The sequence below is a fragment of the Hesperophylax consimilis genome, chromosome 19, assembly GCF_061612785.1.
Source record: "Hesperophylax consimilis isolate HC1 chromosome 19, BYU_Hcon_1.0, whole genome shotgun sequence".
Classification (NCBI taxonomy): Eukaryota; Metazoa; Arthropoda; class Insecta; order Trichoptera; family Limnephilidae; genus Hesperophylax; species Hesperophylax consimilis.
In genome coordinates, this window is record NC_142854.1 from 29,361,507 (window position 1) to 29,377,100 (window position 15,594).

Genomic DNA, 15,594 nt, shown 5'->3' on the forward strand with positions numbered 1-15,594 from the left:
TCCCATTGTAGCTTATCTCAGGTTTGGGATCGAAAAATAAATTATTTGTAGAAAAAAAATGTCGATTTAAGATTCATATTCCCAGTTTTATTTCTCTTAATAAATACAATTATTTGTTATTTCTGTTTATTTATTCGTAACGTGATCCATTTATTTTTGCCCTCAAATCGGTTTTCTTGGAGGAGGAGGCAGTGTGGATTTTCGGAGGGGTATTTAAAAAAAAAATCATTTTCAATAAACCCGTATAAAACAAAGTTTTTTTTAAATGTCTTTGTAAACTTGAAAGCAAATGTATGTCTAACGATTGAACCTTCCTAACCAGCAACTGAAGTCGATAATTTACAAACTTCGTCAAATAGCAAACGAGTAAGACCGAAATTTATTTTAGTTCCATGCTAACTCAACACAGTGACTATTCAACACACTTTTAAAAAGTGATAATATTATGTTTACATATTTACATTGAAATTGAACATGTACATCCTGTTGAATAATCGCTTTGTTGTATTATAATTGGATATTACTTTAAAGAACGAAAAATAACAAAAATTGACCAAAAATGAATGCAGAATTGATAGCAATAAAAAAATAGCGATTGAGTATTTAAGCACGTTAATAAGTTGGGTATTCAAGCGATAGATGGCACTAGTCAGAAAGCTTACTCCAGAGTCCGAAAGATGTCGCTAGAGTGTAGCAATTGCCTGTGGGGTATCCTTGTCAGACTTCAAGCTTCTAGAAACAAAGAATTACCAACCCTCGGATAATGAACAGTGAAGCTAAATCCAGACTTAGTTATTGTAACGTAAATAAAACGCAATTATTTTAAAGAACCTTTTACTTTATCAAGAGTTCTCAACAAACAGAAATCTGCAAAGTAAAAGATATAACACTTATAGTGGTTTTTAAAGAAGAGAGAAGAATTGCATGAAGGAAAATAAATGGCTTATTTGTAAATCAAATGATTACGGCAGAAAGATAATCTCACAAAATACTTTGTTTGTAATGGCTTTTATGTAGGAACACTTGAAAATAGGGGTGAATCTGTTGGCAAAAATTAGCCAAAAAATGGACGCCAGATGCTGAAGATTACTGCAAAAAAATATTTGCCATAATGATATCAATTCATTGAGCTATGTAGATAGAGTCAGCTTCATTGTCATAAATACATCTAATTCATTTAAAGTCAGCTCTGGCCTTCTAAGTATTGGCCACGCATTTCGGATCATTGGCCGATGTGAGATATCACGGGCATCAAACGGTTACAAACGTTCGCTGGGTACAGGTCTCCGGCGATAATTTCAAAATTCCTACATTGAGAAATTGTACAAGTGGTGACTACCGTTTCGACCACTCCGCCGCCGTTATCGCCGCGTAAAACCTGGCATCATCATCACCGGTCCAGAGTCATCCCACAACTGCGCTGCTGACTTACCCAAATAAACACTGTGACACAACAACCACATCTTTCATTTATCTCGCTACCAGATCCCCAAAGTGGTGACCCCGACGTGATTTGTTACCCCTACCCACCAGTAACCTTATCTAAAAGATGGGTGATTGGTAAAGACACTACGGAGCAGCACGCGCCTTACCATCCCCGCACCAGCGAGGGTAAAAGTGAACACTATGGTTCACGCACCTTAGCGCCTCCGCATCGGCACAGAGAGAGGTGCCCACCATGGTTACTTAGGAACATACTGGGCTGGCTGAGCAACGCGTTCGCGCCTCCAGTATGTTTTGTGAACAGTGTTTTTTTTCTAATTTTTTTTGATTTGTCTACAAATATTGCCAAACAAACCTCTAGGCAACGGTCGAATTTTCCATTATATTGTATAACTGACTAGGTGCCTTAGCGCTTGGTACTGCGTACTACGTAGTACTTGAAACTGTCCGACTCGAGTAGTGGCGTACCACTACAAACCTTTCGTGAAGATGAATAGTTGCATTCAGCACATAAAAAAATATTGTCTCAGCCGTGAGTTAGTAAGTGATTTGTAAATTTTCTCTTTTGAGAGAGGAAGATTTGTACACGGAACATGAAAAAGGATTTTCTCCAGTATGACTCACCATATAACGCTTTAAATATAACTATAGCAAACATGAATAATTGCAGACGAAACATGAAAAGGGTTTTTCTCCACTATGAATCAGCACGTGGATGCTATGTGATTTTAGTGAACATGAATATTTACAGTCGGGACATGAAAAAGGTTTTTTTTCACTGTTGCCAAGCATGTGAATTTGTAGTTGTGGCTTTGAAGCGCATATATATTTGAATTTGGGAGAGGAAAAATGTTTATCTCCGCTGTGAGTAAGTAAGTGTCGTATTAGAATTGCTTACTGAGCAGCCATTCTGTTCCACGCCTCGCGCCCGCTCCGTGCACCCCATTATTACTTCACCGCACTGCCATGAGCCACCAACCTACTACGCCCGGCCTTAAAAGAAAGGTTTCAACTAATTCTCAGGTTCACGGCATGACAGCGGCGCCTTGGCCATGTGACATCTTCCCTGGCTACCACATACTTCACACTAGAGCACCAAAAACGCTCAACGTCTTCACCAGTGATGAACACTACCATGATGACACTGTCACCAAGTCCGGTATCCACCGACGCGGTATCGAGACACCGACTTCATCGCCGTGATCATGGACCACGCATTCATTTCCCACCGTGATGTGTCCTATATGCATCTCATCATGATGCACTTCAACTACTGACGACATCGTTGTTCGTCGTTAGCAACAACTGTGACTACTCTTGCTACTCTATTTGGATCGTGAAATTCGACTACCTCAATAAAGCCGCTGCTAGGATACCACACACATATTTCTTTCATTCGCCTCCTTGCCATTATCAAACACATATTTAAGTCGAGTTCAGTTTTCATTTGAAAATTGGTAATTGTCTTTTTCTTTTATTATTTGAATTATTGAGTTTTGAATTTATAGATCTCTAAATAAAGATACGATCTGGTCGGTAGTTTTGGTTTTTTGAATACTATTTTAATTGTCATTCTCCGTACCTACGACTTTTATTGGGAGAAGGACTTTTATAGTGAAGGACGCCGTAAAACGATTTGAAATTCAGTAATTGTTACGAGTGATGTCGGCCGTTTTGGTCAATGATTAATTTAAACGTTATCAGCGTTTTAAATTTGTTGAATTTGGCAACAACATTTAATCTGGAGCCCCGAAATTTTAATGAAACTCTTGACTCGATGCATAAACAGTTTTTGATATCTTAACAAAAGGGATTACAATTTTTAAGGCAAAGGTGTCAGACGGGAATATTTTTTTTGTTTTACTGATATTTTTATGAAATAGGCTTCGAGGAATTAGCGTTATCGATCCCTTCAGCACACAAAAACACGCCAAACATGCGCTCAACATTTGTACATGACATTTGTTTTTGCTCAACTGTGGAACGATTTGCCGGCCTCTGTAATTCCTCCCTCCTACAACACGGGTCTCTTCCAGACCTACATGCATTCCTCTCAAAAATACCTTCCACCCAGCACACACAATGATAGCACAGGCCCCGAGGGAAAAATCTTAACCCCTCCGTAAATCGCCATGTAAGCACTTTAACTGTCTTTAACGAAATGACATTTTACGAAAACTTTTTGTTATTACCGCTTCACAATTAAAGCTCTATAAATGAAACATTTCTGAACGTAGCCGAATAGTAAAAACTGTTTTAGAAAAGTTACAAAATAAGCTTTCAAATTATTATATTACAAATAAATATTAGCATTTTTAAATATTAAAATTTAGAACGCAAACATTAAAAATAGGTTAAAAATGACTCACGTCATGTTTTTAGGTGAAAATGGTACTAAAATCACAGATTATGTAAACAAAAATATTTATTCTATTGTATATATGTGTAATAAACACTTTTATCACCTCATTTTTTTATCATTTCATATAAAAATATTTTATAAAAATTTAATACGTGAAGCGCGCGGCGCTACCGGCAGACATTTTGCGCGGGTAAAAATGTTGTGTCAATTATGCGACTGTCAGCAGATTCCTGTTTTGTATTTCCATAGACAACTTGGTAGTGATGTGTAGCTTGATCTATAATCGACCTTTTAGTTTTTGTTTGAGGGATGTAACTAAAATAATAACGGAGTAAGAACGATTTCTATGGAGAGACACGCGTTGACGTGTAAACACGCTTATTGTACTTGACTGCTATCGTTATTTTATCGTGTATATCTGCTTACGTTGCTGACCGGTTAAGAACAAATAACAATCGTATTAGGTACCTAAAATTAACCCACTTGCCGAAATAAAATAGCAACACTAAGATTTAATAATAAGCTTACAACTTATTTTCTATTTCGTAGTTTCTATGGAAAATGCCCATTGTCATTTTTTTGTTGATTATGTTCAATGTTAATGTCCGTTTCGTCAATTTGTAAACCCTTTCCTTTTGTCAAGAAATCCTTCAAACTCGTAAAGTAAAAGTAAAACAGAACCAACAAAGTCTTAAGTACAAGCATGGATTTCACCGCTATCAAGGTGGAACCTGGCACAAGTACGGATGAGAGTGTTTCTGTCATATGCACGGAAGTCGCTATAGATTATCCTTTTATCAAAACAGAACCTCCGGAATCCACTTTCGTAAACAATTCAGGTATTTCGTTGTCTTTTTGGTACTTAACTGGGTAAAATAGTCGAATTCCGCTGCATGCAAAGTGCACTTTTAAAAAAATAACACTTGATTTTAAATTAAATATGTAATGGAGACGAGTATTTAAGTTACACTTGCACAAAATAGGTTTTTAGGGTTTAGTTTGTTTTTTTTTTAGTAATTTGTCCTTAGTTCTAACCTTCAAACTTAACTTTGATTGAGTAAAAATTGAACTTTAATGCAAGTTTTACCTTCTCCCCTAACACATATATAGTTATTTCTTGTAGTTATTAAGTTGAAACCGAGTGATTTTTATATGTTTTTTGCGTACTAAGGGTGCAGCTGAATTCGACATGTTTATCCATACCTAACTGTTATATTGACACAACATACGATCGAAAATAAAACTGCAGGTTGTTGCTCGGACATGCTCATACATCGAACCATTATGTCATGTATATTTATTTTTATGAGATAACTGACACCTCACAACAGCGACTCTTCCTGTGCCATGTGCGCCCAAGGGAACTGTTTAATCCCTATGTTGGGCAACGTTGTGATAGGGGTTTGGGAAGAGTATGTCGGCAGGAACTTCTGTAATTCTTTAGAGGTCTTCATTAAATGATGCTAGAAAAGTATGCCGGTAAATCATTCACAAAAACAAGTCAGCGAAACGACCCGTTCTACCAAAGTCGATATTAACTACTTAAAGAGTAGAGAACTAGTAAGAGTAGTACAAAAACACTTATGTGTTATTTTTTATGTTATTTGGCGACAGCAAAAATAATAGAAAATAATTAACTTGTATTGTTTTTCTTTGGACGACAGTATCATCGCGTTTATTGGTTTCATCTTATTAGTTAGTGTTTTCACTTACAGGTGAAATAAGTTCAACAGAGCCTTCAAATCTAGAGGGAGTCACCACGAGAGCATATGAAATATTTGGTACTAAAATAGAAATTGAGGTCCCAGTTATAAAAAAAGAATGCTTTGAGCCCTCTGTAAGGTTTCATCAAATGGCGGGTAAGTAAAATTATCTTCATATATATTAAACTCGCATAGCCAGAACTTTTCAAATGAAGCAGGCCTAAATAAAAGGATAATACGTTGAAATTGTCCCGTATAAATGAACTTTAACGCACTGGATTTATATTCTTAGCCAGGCCTAAGAGTATTAGCAACTTTAGTTGCGGGCAATGATTGCGTTGCTGTCTTCTAATTGAGCGCGCACATGGTGAGCATATATCCCTTGTCGCCCTTCATTCAGGGAATTAAGACTTACAATTTAAAAAAATGCTACTTATCTTATCATCTGGACAATCTATATCATTATTCAGTCATACATTTTGATTCTCCCAATCAATTTATAATTACGCATGGAATTTGATGATTTTAAAATTATTTAAATAATAGACTAGTGTGAACCACTGTTAATTAAAGGTTATCAAAATGTTTCAAAACCAAAGGTTTGTAAAAATTCAATTTTATTATACTTTTGACCCAATGAGACCCCTCCCAGGTTGATACCACCACCACACGCGTTGTAACGGCCCTTCACAATTGCACTGTCTGTTTTCCGCACCCTTTACTTGTTTTATGGCCTGATTTATAACACAATAACATTTTGATCATTTTTCTTAAACAATGATTTAACCACAAATTATTATTTTCTTTTAGTTAAAATAATGACACACAGTGATTTTTCAATTATTAAAGAAGTGGTTTTATATGTTAACTTTTAAATCTATCTGACACGTTACTAAAGAATACTGTTGTAGAATTCTGGATGTATTTTTTTTGCGGTGCTATCAGCAGAGTGCATCAGAAGTTCTCATAACCAATGGATGTATTTTTGTTTTATTTTTCCAGGTAGTATTCATGTGGAAACTGTTCCCATCAAGACAGAACCAGGACCTCGAGAAAAGGGCGGAGAGAAAAATCCTCATTCGGAAATCGACATAGACTTTCCAGATGTTAAAAAGGAATCCTTAGAGCGCTCTGCAAGAATTACCCAGACAGCAGGTAAAACATTTTTTGTTGTTTAAAAATAACGATTAGTGTTTTTTATTATTAGTGCGTTTATATTAATTTACTGTACTTATACTGATTAAGCGTTATCCGTAATCTTTTGTAGATTCATTGACAAGCCTGAAGACACATCAGGGGGAAAAACGACATTGCTGCCCCCATTGTAACTACTCCTGCTCTTATAAGTCAACGTTAGAACAACACTTGCGCACCCATACTAGGGAAAAACCTTTTTCTTGTACTGATTGTAACTATTCATGTTCTACAATGGGACATCTTAAAAGTCACATGTTTACTCATAGTGGAGAAAAACCTTTTACATGTTCCGATTGCAAATTTTCATGTTCTACAAAGGGGCATCTAAAAATTCATATGTTTGCCCACAGTGGAAAAAAACCTTATTCATGTCCCGAATGCAACTATTCGTTTACTCAAAAGGGACATCTAAAAAGTCACATGTTTACACACAGTGGAGAAAAACCTTTTTCGTGTTCCGTCTGCAACTTTTCATGTTCTACAAATGGACATCTTAAAATTCACATGTTTTCCCACAGTGGAAAAAAACCGTTTTCATGTCCCGACTGCAATTATTCGTGTTCTCAAAAGAGTAAGTTGAAGGTACACAAGCTGACGCATGGTGGAGATAAGCCTTTTTCATGTTCCAGCTGCAACTATTCGTGTTCTACAAGGGGACATCTAAGAACTCACATGCTGACTCACGGTGGAGTAAAACCCTTTTCATGTCCTGACTGTGATTTTTCATGTTCCACAAAAGGACATCTAAAAATTCACATGTTTACCCACAGTGGAGAAAAACCTTTTTCATGTCCCGAATGCAATTATTCATCTTCACAAAAGTCATCTTTAAAGCGTCACATGCTGACTCACAGTGGACTAAAACCCTTTTCATGTTCCGTATGTAGCTATTCATCTTCAGTAAAGTTCGCCTTGCTAAGACACATGCAGACTCATTCACAGAATAGCTCGTAAATAGTTGATTCTCGGTCTGATGATTAAAGTAATTGGTAAAAATGACAGAAACTTTTGATTCCCTAAAATTTATTCTGAATCGCATGGTAAAACTTTTTTTTCCTTTTGAAAGTTAAGTAACCAATTATTAACAAAAGCTAATATTTAGTTTCAACATGAATGTAGAAATTTATTGTAATATCTTTTGAAGGATGTATCGGAGAAGAAGATAACATCTCTAAATCAAAATGAAACAGAAAACGGTAATGGTCGCAAATGGGGTTCGAACCCAGTACCCCTGTCTTCCTGGGAACAACATAGGACATTTGCCACTGAGCTACCGAGACCTGATTAGTTTTCATAGTTTCTATTGATATCATAAACAATCTGCGCAAAAAGTAATTTTATGTGAATGAGCCATATTTTTTGCAAATTACGTCATTGTGCGTTTACATTAGTTTTGTAGACATATAGAGATTTAGGTGACAATATGCAATGGATCGATTAACACCCAAAGAACGCGGAATTATTGTTACTGCTTATTTGACCAATCTCCGGTCCGTTTAAACGCAGCGTGAACTTCGTCGTCGTTTTTCTCGTAGTCCTGTGTCATAATGTGAATTGGCTGCAATTTGGTTAGAAAGGAAAAAGGGGCATTTTACAACAAATATCAAAACACAATGAGATTTGCATCATTTTTTTTAAATATGGCAAATTCACATTATGACGTTACTTTTGCCCCACCTTGTATTTTCAATTTTGATTCATCAATATTTTCCTCAATCGTTTCCAGGTTTTTTGCTGCTTTTTGGATATTTTGCAAACTTCTACCCGAATATATTGTATTGACCTACATAGTGTATCGGATGCGATTTGCATTAATTTGTATTTGACCTATCTGCAAGTGTGAAATGAATATGCAGCTGCGACCAGTTATCTTTTTTTATTTTTTTTTACTTCTCATATTTCAATTAGCTGTATTAATTTTATTTTCTTTCAAAAAAATAAACGAGCGCTTATTTCTGTACAGTGTAAAGGTAGGGAATCTATGTCGCCACCCGGTTGGGCAGCGTCGTGAGGCTGGTTAAGGTAGGGGCTCTAGAAAGGGATTTATTAATGCGGGTCTTATATGAAGTTGGAAAAACATGTTCCGGTAAATTGTTCCACATACGAACCGACGTACACAAAAACGAATCGAAGAAACGTCCCGTTCACATGAAGCTAGCATTAGTGAACGGGTGTTCCGCTAGTGCGTCCTTTGGGTTGAAAGCACGTCCACTGGTGCACCGAGGATCAATGTTGCAAGCTTCTTAGAGTAGTCTCCATTAAAATACCTGTAGAACAGACTCAGCATGCTCACATTGCGCCTGTGCATTAGAAATAGTCTTTTTATGTTATCTTTATATTTATGCATATAACACTGTAAATTAATATTTTTTCAATTAAACAATTGTTCGTGCGATATGTTTTTTTCTCCTTAGAAGATTGCCAGGAGGCCCTGCAACATCGGTACCCTAAAACGACCAGTTATACCCAACTACTCTGATACAGCACGGCCAGCCTGGCCACGTACCTATACACCTGGGGTGGGAAACCTTTTCACCCTCGGAGGCCACTTGGATGTTTATAGTATCATCTGATTTTGATGTCAGGAACACGATTTTCCGTTCTGATTTTAGTTTTGAAAACTTGCACAGGGTGTAACTCACGAGTTAAAACCAGTATTGTGTTCGGAATGTATCTATAAAATTCCAGATGTGGATTCACCTGCTGACGCATTTTCCCTTAGAAGACTAGCAGATTTTGCATGAATTGCCCGCCTGAAACGGCTAGGTTTTCGTAAATTACATTTTATACTCACTCCAGGTTTGAAATATTATTTAGCTGTACCTAAAGATTTTACAATGTTTTTATTTATTTTACGGTATTCATTAATATTGTAAAATTAGTTTGGTTCACTTAATATTATATTTTTACTGGGTTATTTTGTGTTAGATGGAATGTAAATAAAAAATATTACCTTCAAATGACAAAATCCCGGAATGGAACACTCACAGATTGTTTATTTATTGTCAAGTCGTAAAAATTCCTTTTTTCACACAAAAAATGAACCTTTGGCAATCAAGTTATTAAATTTTACGATGAGTTTTATATACACAGTAATTATAATAAATGTTTTCGTACAATGCAGAAAAATATTTGGCCAACACACATACACTTGCGCAAGGCCACTTGTCGGCATTAGAAAGGGTGACCACAAGATTGTACAGCGCGACGGGCTCTTTTAATTATTAAAACTTTTCTACAGTGTGATATATACGAAAACATGTAGTGGGGCACAAGGCAACTTGACAACAGTAACACCAATAACGTGTCTGAACTCGACGTTTAGGATTTAGCGACGAATTTTTGCATACGTGACACTCCCGATAAACTGATTTTCTCTTAGAATTTGAAGATGGTGGAGCGTCCGAAGGAAAATGTCTGGCAGTTAGCCTCAGCGGATAATCGCCTACTCGATTTACCTTTTTTACTGACCCAGGAGCATGGTGTTTAGTAATAAGTTGCCTAATTACTTCCAAATGAAAATCAGTTAAGCTTACTTCTTTTTTTATCTGTAACTTGTACATTGCGTGAGCATTTATTAAAATTACGTCAATTGCCCGAAAAGCAATTTTTTTGTACCACTTGATAGTTTTTCGAACACTTTGCACAAAAGTAATTAACATGTCCGACCTGTCAACACCTCCCATATTCTTATTATAATTTATGATACAATTGGGTTTCATTATCGGAACATTGGTTTTCCAGCTGTTTTTGCCTGTTTCTTTCATTGACGCATTGTGCGATGTAGTCAGCATATGCACTTCCCTCTTGTCGTGCCATTTGATTGCAAGTAAGCACCCAGTTGTTTTGCATTCTACGTCTCCTTTTTTTACATTTCCAAATGTCGGCATATTTTTTCGGGTCTTTTTAACAGTACCACAGGCATTAGTTTTTTTGCTGTGCAAATAGCTGAATAGATAGGGGCTTGAATACCAGTTGTCTGTGTAAACTGTATGACCTTTCTGTAAGTAATCCGCTAGTAAAGAAACAACCACTTTCCCAGAAGTCAGTAGTTGCCGGGATATTTGTTCGTCTATATTCGGTATTTCAATGTAAGTTTTAGCACCACAATAAATAACAAATTGTAAAACAAACCCAGTTTTACAATCACAAATAACAAAAAGTTTTATGCCGAATTTGTGCCTTTTCGCCGGAAGGTACTGCTTAATGCACAATCTGCCTTTGAATAAAACCAAGGACTCATCAATGCACAAATTCTCATACGGATAAAAATATTTTTTGAATTGAATGCAAATCAAATCCACAAAATCTCTAACTTTATGGGTAGTATCACCTTTCTGTTGCTTTTTATTGTCTGAAAAATGGAGCATGCTTAGGATAGATAAATATCCATCTCTTGGCATTGTTTCTCCAAATATCGGTGATGAAATTAACCTGTCTACCGACCAATATTGATGGATGATTTTGCCTTTTTTACTTCTCGCCATAAGCATGGTCAAGGCAATGAAAACGTACATTTCATCAACATCAACATTTTTCCATCTGTGCAACTTAGAATTTGGAGCAAATGTTTTTTGAGATTTCACAGTATCAAAATATCGGTTTGTTTCGATTACAACACTGCTCACGACATCTGAATTAAAAAATAGCTCAAAATAATCAGCCTCACAACTCTCTTGGTTAAGTTTACAATCTCTTAATCCTGATTGTTGATTAAAACTATGCACATCTGGCTGAAAGTTAATGCCACATCCCCACGTTGGAGAGAAATTTGTAAAATTTATATTATTGGAGGGATCTTCATCTAAGCGTTCAAAATCTCCAACTTCACTATCTCCATTTTGTTCTGAAGCTTCCTCTAAGCTCTCCAAATGTTCAGGAATATAATCTTCATCATCACTCATCGAAAAATCAGAATCGCAATCTATCACAAAATTTTCAATGACGTCTTCATTCATTTTAAGGATTAGAAATCAAATTTAAATAGTTACAACAGACACTCAAATAAACAAAACAATAAAATGATCTTAAATTCACAAATAATACGCACAATATAATAATAAATACGAACGAAACACTTCATAAAAGTAAATATTAACACAGAAACACTCCAAGAGTAATAAAAAAACAGTCACCCTAATATAACAATAAACAGTGTCCAGCAGAACGGCCAGAAACGCGACACTAACTCGGCGAAAGGACAACTAAGACTGTATGCGTGCGCTGAAGATAAGAATCAAGTGAAGAGGAATACAACGTACTTAAAAGTTCTGTTAAAAAAAAACTATACGTAAAAAGGAGAATCTGTTAAAAGGATGTAGTAGAAAATAAACAACTCAATGCAAAACATTTTTTACATCAAAGTTTTACTGTTAAATTTACTAAATATTTAGCGATGAACATGACAAATGCTCAAAACTACACTTGTAGTGAGCCGTTCTCTAGGAGAACTTTTCTTCCATTACGATTGTAGTTGGCCGTCTCCTTGAGGTTAAACGAATCGTGGTCGAATTGCAGTCTAAAAATCTAAGATGGAGACTGTGTTCTGGAAAAATCGCAGGAAACAATTTTCATGTACTGGATTTTATTTTAATCACAGCTGTGGATTCGTACAAAGATTCAATCTTAAGTTAAAAGCAGTTTTGTTTGATGATGAAGAATGATGTCCTAAAATTTCAGTTGCGGAATCATCTTCTCGAAAATTGGAGGAAACAATTTTCATGTACTGGATGTAGTTTTAATCACAGCTGTGGACGCCCACAAAGATTCAATCCTAAGTTAAAAGCAGTTTTGTCTGATGATGACGAATGATGTACCCACTAAAATTTCAGTTGCGGAATGATCTTCTTGCTCATTTCGAAAGAAACCGTTCGCATACTCTGAGTGAAGTGACTATGAAGTTTAAACCAGTCGTGTGTTTTGAACGCAACATAATATTCGATTTGCCGAATCGTCTGCAAACGCAACTCAATGGAAACTATTCTCACTTTCCGAGTGCAGCAAAAAAATTCTAGATGTAGACTCATTTGTGAAATTGACATTTTGTCACGCATTTTCTATTTTCTTATTCGAAGATTTTTTGTCAGGTGTGATACAAAAATAAAACAAAATCGTTGTCGGTGAAATAAGGTTATAATAAAATATCAAGGATACGGACAACCCCCGCCCCCTGCACCGCCAGAACCACTGTACAATAAAGTACTCCTCATCGGCCCAGCAAAGGTCAGAAAGCCCTTACAGGGTAAAAAATGCGATTTACCAAATATATATATTAATTTGTAGTTGTCTTGGTGCACTAAAATAAAAGTCTCGATTTATTCAGTTGGAGCGTTTATTTAAGAATGCACAAATAGCAATTACTGCATACAACAATGCGTTTATTTTACGGGATAAATACGAGTAGGCACTATATTATTTAGCGTGGAATGCAGGCGATATCTAGGTCAAAGTTACGAGCGCGCGAGGTAGTTGACTGAATACTAGTGGTGAGTCCAAAAACGACAAACACGTTTGCACAACATGTTTGGAGTTAAAAAATGCCCAAACTGTTATTTATAATTCGCACAAACAGTTTGTCCGTTTTGTCGACTCTTCTAACTTATATCAAGAAAGCACGAGTATGAATGAAAAAGAACTATTCCAAACGAATAACATTATCTTACTCTCTCGCACTAACCTCGTAATAATATGTAGGAGTGAGATAGGTCTGTTGCAGGCGAAAAACAGTACCTGTTATTCCGGGAAAAAACACTATCTTAACGTTTCACACTTAAGGCCAATTACGGGTAAAGAGCGAGAAGGCAATCCATAACAGGTAATGGCTGTTTTCTGTAAGGCACCCTGTTTAGCTGTTTTTTCCGGGAAAAAACACTATCTTAACGTCTCACACTTAAGGCCCATTACGGGTAAAGAGCGAGAAGGCAATCCTTAACAGGTAAGGGCTGTTTTCTGTAAGGCACCCTGTTTAGCTGTTTTTTCCAGGAAAAAACACTATCTTAACGTTTCACACTTAACACCCATTACGGGCAAAAAGTGAGAAGGCAATCCTGTTATTTTTAAAACGGGCTGAAATTGAAATCACATAAATAAGGGGCTGTTTTCCATTCAGTTGTTTATTATTACAAAACGAGAACGAGAGTAACGAGAAAAACGAACAGACCTCACCAAACGGCTCGTATACTGATAGTGTAAAGTTGTTTATTTTCTGAACCACGAATTCTTGGTTTTGTGAATATAACTTAATTTTAATGATACCTAGCTATATCGCCCCTATAGATAGCAGGGTTTTATTACTTTTATTGTTATGGACTGTAACTTACGGTTACGCTACTAACCCATTACTAATTCATACAAATTACCTCAAAAACGGCTCGTTTTTTTTCAACAGTTTGGGCAAACAGTTGACGTTTTACAAATAACAGTTCGTTTTCGTTTTTTAAAAAGAACAAAAACGCCCACCACTACTGAATACTGAAAACTCGCTGTGTCTGGCCTATTTATATAGCCCGGCCGCTGGCATCAGTAGCTGCGCGAGATCGCGGGTAAAATGGAGACAACTCGCTCAGTCTGGGTGCTACTGGAATTTTCGTTGGTGCTGAAATTATGCATAGGCAACAAGCTAGAACCTTCTAGCAAATGCGCGTAATGTGCTAGTTCAACTCGCAACGTATTGTCGCAGGTAGTTCTAGACGTCGGTAGCCCGTAGACAGGTAGGTACGTAGGAACGCTTCGTATTGTCTGGAGTATTCATGTTACGATGCTTTTTGTATAGGCGAGACGTTCTAGAATTCTATACGCATCTCGTCGATCGCTGTAAATTTATTCAGGCCTTATTTGGGCTTTGACACTTTAATACAAAAAGGCAAAATAAAAAACAGAGTGCAGTTACAAAATTTTACAAAGACTGTTGAGAATCACATATATTTTTAAAAACTTTATGCTGACAAGTTAATTTATTAATGTTATACGCCCATACAGGCTTTTACAAACATGAGACATAGTGCTTTATTGGAACAGTAATCATGAAGTAAAATTTGTTATTTAAATTATATAGAACTCATGTTGAAGAACAGTATTATGCTGACAATTATTAAAATGGCATTACGGTACTATAGCCTTCTTGTCATTATATTCCGTGCAATTGAAAATATTTACTTTTTCTAAGAAAATATTGCCAACTGCATGCAATCCAGGTACAAGCGAGTATCTTAATTGCTCCCTCCTAATATTGTTGCTGCAACAAAAAAAAATTTTGGTCGAGAGGTTCTTCTTGGAATGCTGAAGACGATTTGACTCTAGATAAATCAAAGCGGGTCATTATTCCATAAGCAATTTAAAAAATAAAAGTCAAGTCGGAAACAATTTTTCTTGCATTCATCAGTAAGTTTTTATAATTTTTATCCTTTCAGCAACATGTGTATGTACAATATTCCCGGATATAATGCATATAACTACTGCAGGAATGATAAGTCAGGAGGAGGTTTTATATTGTATGTAAGAAACAAATTTAAATTTAGACTAAAAACCTTACAATCAATACATTTTGAAAATATAATAGGAAAGCTCATACTGGACAAAACTAAAATCAATATAATAGTTATCTATAAATTTCAGTAACTACTCATTTCTGACGGAATTATCATCATATCTTGAGACAATTAATAAATAGTAAGGAAAATATTATCTTACTTGGAGATATAAATCTAAATTTGCTAAATGAACAAGATAATATTATAACTTCATATGAAAACTTGCTTACTAACCATTATTTAACTAAATGCAGCAATGTAGTAACCAGAGAAGCTTTATTAAATGAACAAATTACTCGCACGTGTATTGAGCATATAATTGCCAAATTTAGAGACAAGAAAATAACTGCTTGCGTGTGTG